A 6,000-nucleotide genomic window follows, 5' to 3' on the forward strand; every position below is an offset into this window, starting at 1 on the left:
GGGACTGGAAGATGGTGAGGGACACGGAATTGCGGATCAGTTGGGAGAGGGAGTTCCAGAGCCTGGGAGCTGCCCTGGAGAAGGCTCTGTCCCCAAAACTGCGGAGGTTGGATTTGTGGATGGAGAGGAGACCGGCTGATGTGGATCTGAGGGACCGTGAGGGTTGGTAGGGGGAGAGGAGGTCAGTGAGATATGGGGGGGGCCAGATGGTGGAGGGCTTTGTAGGTGAGGATCAGGATTTTGTAGGTGATCCGGTGGGAGATGGGAAGCCAGTGAAGTTGTTCGAGGACTGGAGTGATGTGATGCCAGGATTTGGTGTGGGTGATGAGTCGGGCGGCTGCGTTCTGGACCAGTTGGAGTCGGTTGATGTAGGTGGAGCTGATGCCAAGGAGAAGTGAGTTGCAATAGTCCAGTCGGGAGGAGATGAAGGCATGGATGAGTCTTTCAGCAGCGGGAGGTGTGAGAGAGGGTCTGAGTTTGGCGAGTTGCGGAGATGAAAGAAGGAGGTTTTAATGACATGGCGGATGTGAGGCTCAAGGGAGAGGGTGGAATCAAAGATCACGCCAAGGTTGCGGGCCTTGGGAGATGGGGAGACAGTGGTGCCGTCGATGGTGAGAGTGGGGTTATTGATTTTGCTGAGTGTGGCTTTGGAGCCTATGAGGAGGAATTCTGTCTTATCGCTGTTGAGTTTGAGGAAGTTATGTTGCATCCAGGTTTTTATAGCTGACAAACAGGAGTTGATATGGGAGAGGGGGGGGGGTTGTGGGGGGATTTGGTGCCGAGGTAGATCTGGGTGTCATCGGCGTAACAGTGGAAGTCCAGGTTGAAGTGGCGGAGTATCTGACCAAGGGGGAGGATGTAGATGATGAAGAGGAGGGGGCCGAGTACGGAGCCTTGGGGAACGCCTTGAGTGACTGTGGCTGTAGCAGAGGTGTGGTTGTGGAGAGAGATGAAGTGGGATCTGTTGGAAAGGTAGGAACGGAGCCAGCTGAGTGCAGAGCCTTCAATGCCGAGTTCTTTGAGTCTGGTGAGCAGGATGTTATGGTTCACTGTATCGAAGGCTGCGCTCAGGTCGAGGACGAGTATCATGTCCAATGGCACTTGACTAATGCCAAAGGCATCATTTTCAGTCTTCTTTGTTTGTACTAGAACTACCAGTCTCTGTGCTAGTGCTAGTCTATAACTGGGCATAACTCGATGAACATTTTCCCTTTATAGCAAAGAGCCTTCAGAGGGATACCTGAGATTAAAGCTGATCAAATATAGGATGACATTGATTTTTTTTGGACTTAGATTCTCATAAAATCAGTACGCAAAGGGTCAAATTTGTGCAGCTTTCATCTGACAGCATTGCAACCAGTGTCATATTCGAGGTGACCTACTTTTGGAGATCCAAGTCACCTGCCTGGTTCAGCTGATTGGGTCATTTAAGATGGAAATCAAGACATGGAAAATAGAAAAGTGTAATGTAAACAAACCAAGTTAACCTGACTAATGACAAATTATTAGGATTCTTTGTCACAAGCAGAGTCAACCTGTTGATGCAGTGAATTTAGGCTTCCAGAAAGTATTTCATAAGAAGCCATATCAAAGTATGGTACGTAACATAAAGCTCGTAGTACTGAGGAGAATGCACTGATAACTGGTTATTACAAAGAAGAGTATTGGAATATATGGATCTTTTCCAGGCTGGAAAATGTAACCGGTGGAGTGCCCCATGGATCAGGCCAGTTCTTGGCATTCAGTTATTGACTAGTTGCTTTATCATCCTGGGGAAGGGGATGCAAGGTATTCAAATTTGCTCATGACACCAAAATCGTGGGAAGTCAGGTTGTGAAAAAGATATTTGGATTGAGATAGAGACAGTGAGTGTAAAAACTCTGTGAATGGAATTTGATGTGGGAAAGTGAGAGGAACAACACCACAAGGAATAAAAATGCAGATCAAAATGAAGAGAGAATGCAAATGAGTGATCATTGCATCATGCAGCAAGGAAACAGATTCTAAAGCCTAGCGAGTCTGCACCAACTATCAAGCATCAATTTTTTAATCACTCCACATTCTCTCTGGACGCCTCAACTCACAGTAAGGGCAACTGGCAATGACTAATTAACCCAGAAACCTGCAATGTCGTGGGGATGTGGAGGAAACTGAAGCACCTGGAGGAAACCCATGCATCACAGGGAAACTTCACATGGACAACCTCAGATCAGGAATGAAGCTGGATCACTGGAGTTGTGAGGAAGCAGTTATACCAAGTGCACCATTGTAACAGAGGGATTTAGGTGAATGTGTGCATGAATCATAAAAAGTCAGCAGTTAGCAACAATTTGGAAGGCAAATGTGCATTGGCCTTTATCGCAAGGGAATTGGAGTTTAGAAATAAGGAAGTATTGCTACAATTGTACAGAATGTTGGTGAGGACATACATTTAGTATTATACACAGTTTCAGTCACTTTATTTAACAAAATATAAATAATATCATGGGAGGCCAGCGAATCACTACACTAAGTTACGAGATGAGAGGGTTATCTTATCAGGTAGAGCTCCTGAAGGACCGTGTTATGAAACTGGAGAAGCAAGTGGATGACCTCAGCTTCGTCCGAGAAACGGAGTCATTCCTCGACAAGTCCTACAGTAAGATTGTTACACTTAAGGTACTGGAAGAGAGGTGGGTGATGGTGAGAAAGGGAGGGAAACACGGAATGCAAAGGTCCCCGGGTGTTGTACCTCTTGTGAACAGGTTCACCCACTTAGAAGCTGTTGGGACAGAAGACGTTATCACACTGAGCGGCGGACTGGCTTGCGAATCAAAAAGGGCTGTTGAGCCAAAACCAAAGAGGCCCACGTCAGGCCACGCCATGGTAGTTGGAGACTCCATTGAGAGAGGTATGGACAGGGGTTTCTGCGGCAACAGACGGGAATCGAGGATGGTGTGCTGCCTTCCTGATGCCAGGATCCAGGATGTCACAGACAGAGTGCAGAAAATCCTCAAGGGCGAAGGTGAACAACCGGAAGTGGTAGTGCAGGTCGGCACAAACGATGTCGGAAAGAAGGGGATGAATATTCTGCAGCGTGACTTTAGAGAGCTCGGAAAAATGCTGAAAAGCAGGACCTCCAGGGTGGTTATCTCCAGTTTGCTTCCAGTTCCTCGTGCTGGCGAGAGCAGGAACAGGGAGATATGGGACCTGAATGTGTGGCTGAGGAACTGGTGCAGGGGGCAGGGATTTAGATTCTTAGATCACTGGGATCTGTTTTGGAGTAAGGGGGAACTGTACAAAAGGGACGGTTTGCATCTTAACAGGTTGGGGACCAGCATTCTGGCAGGCAGGTTTGCCACTGCTACACGCGTGGTTTTAAACTGAATAAGGGGAGTGGGGTGTCAAATGGGATAGTTGAGGACGGAGTTAAAGGGAAAGAGAGTAAAGGGATAGTTAATGACCCCAGAATTACCAGGAAAGGAAGCTCACAAAGGGATAGGAGAGTATGGCCAAGTGTAATAGGGATTGATGTGAAAGGTGAGATGCGTAAGGAATTAAAAGTATTGTATATGAATGCGCGAAGTATAAGAAGTAAAGTAGATGAGCTTGAGGCTCAGTTAGAGGTTGGTAGATATGACATTGTGGGGATTACTGAGACGTGGCTGCTGGAGGATCGGGCCTGGGAACTTAATATTCAGGGTTATACATCCTACAGAAAGGACAGTCAGGTGGGCTGAGGAGGGGGGGTAGCTCTGCTGGTGAGGAATGGAATTCAGTCCCTTGCGAGGGAAGACATAGGGACTGACGAGGTAGAGTCACTGTGGATTGAGTTGAGGAATTGTAAAGGCAAGAAGACACTAATTGGTGTTATTTACAGACCCCCCAAGTAGTAGCCTGGATGTAGGGTGTAAATTGCAGCAGGAGTTAAAACTGGCATGTAACAAAGGTAATGCCACTGTAGTGATGGGGGATTTCAATATGCAGGTAGACTGGGAAAATCAGGTTGGTTCAGGACCCTTAGAAAGTGAGTTTGTAGAATGCCTCCGAGATGGATTCTTAGAGCAGCTTGTAATGGAGCCGACCAGAGAAAAGGCAATTCTGAATTTAGTATTGTCCAATGAACCAGATATGATAAGAGAACTCGAGGTAAAGGAAGTAGTGATCAAAATATGATTAGTTTTAATCTGCAATTTGAGAAGGAGAAGGTTAAATCGGAAATATCAGTGATGCAGTTGAACAAAGGGGACTATGAAAGCATGAGAGTGGAGCTGGCCAAAGTAGACTGGAAAGGGATCCTAGCAGGAATGACAGTGGAACAGCAATGGCAGGAATTTCTGGGCATAATCCGGAAAACGCAGGATCATTTCATTCCAAAAAGGAAGAAAGATTCTAAGGGGAGTAGGAGGCAACCGTGGCTGACAAGAGAAGTTAGGGATAGAGTAAAACTAAAAGAAAAGATGTATAACACAGCAAAGAGTAGCCGGAAGACAGAGGATTGGGAAACTTTCATAGGACAACAGAAGGTAACAAAACGGGCAATACGAGCTGAAAAGATGAAGTAATGAGGAAGCTGGCCAGGAATATAAAGAAGGACAGTAAAAGCTTCTTTAGATATGTTAAGGGAAAAATAGTAGCAAAGTCAAATGTGGGCCCCTTGAAGGCAGACACGGGTGAAATTATTATGGGCAACAAGGAAATGGCAGAAGAGTTGAATAGGTACTTCGGATCTGTCTTCACTAAGGAAGACACAAACAATCTCCCAGATGTACTGGAGGGCAGAGGATCAAGGGAGTAGAGGAACTGAAAGAAATTTTCATTAGGTGAGAAATAGTATTGGGTAGGCTAATGAGACTGAAGGATGATAAATCCCCTGGGCCTGATGGTCTCCATCCCAGGGTCCTCAGGGAGGTGGCTCTAGAAATAGTGAATGCATTGGTGATCATTTTCCAATGTTCAATAGATTCAGGATCAGTTCCTGTGGATTGGAGGATGGCTAATTTTATCCCACTTTTCAAGAAAGGAGCGAGAGAGAAAACGGGGAATAACAGACCAGTTAGCCTGACTTTGGTGGTGGGAAAGATGCTGGAGTCAATTAGTAAAGAGGTAATAATGGGGCATTTGGATAGCAGTAAAAGGATTAGTCCAGGTCAACATGGATTTAAGAAAGGGAAATCTTGCTTGACTAATCTTCTGGAATTTTTTGAGGATGTGACAAGTAAAATAGATGAAGGGGTGCCAGTGGATGTAGTGTATCTAGACTTTCAGAAAGTCTTTGATAAGGTCCCGCATGGGAGACTGGTGACTAAAATTAGAGCACATGGTATTGTAGAGCATCTAGTTTAGTAAATGTTTTGGTTATTAGGTGGTGTTATGTGTGGGGGGGGGGGGGGGGGGGTGAAACAGGGCTTGCTGTCTCTCCCTTCGGGGGAATGCGACTTTTTTTGTCGTATCCCCCTTCTCTTCCCCCGTCTGCGCTGAGGCCTAATGGCGGAGCTGGCGGCCTCCAACCTGCGACCGACCTCGAGGGTCCGGAGGTAGAGCCAGCCAGGACTCACCAACGCGAGGCTGGCCGTCTTCGAGCTGTGGCGACGTCCGGGCAGCGGCACGACTCGGCGCTCCGGTGAGGGCGGATGGCGCGGGGCTGAGACACTCCCGTGCGGGCGGCATGGCTACCGGCTGGAAGGCGCTCCCGTGTGAGCGGCCTGGGTCCCGGCTGGAAGGCGCTCCCGTGTGGGCAGCCCGGTGCGGGGCTGAGACGCTGCCGTGTGGGTGGCCTGGCTACCGGCTGGAAGGCGCTCCGGTGAGGGCGGACCGGCTCCCGGCTGGAAGGCGCTCCCGTGGGGGCAGCCCGGTGCGGGGCTGAGACGCTGCCGTGTGGGCGGCCCGGTGCGGGGCGGAGACGGTGATCCGGCGGCTGAGGCGGCGTTCTGGCGGCGGCGACCTGGATCCGGGGCTCGGCCGCGGGCCAGTGGATGACAATGTCGGGAGCTCGCAGGTCACAGGCTGGTGCCTGTTTTT

This window comes from Amblyraja radiata, chromosome 5 (assembly GCF_010909765.2).
Source record: "Amblyraja radiata isolate CabotCenter1 chromosome 5, sAmbRad1.1.pri, whole genome shotgun sequence".
In the NCBI taxonomy this organism is placed as follows: domain Eukaryota; kingdom Metazoa; phylum Chordata; class Chondrichthyes; order Rajiformes; family Rajidae; genus Amblyraja; species Amblyraja radiata.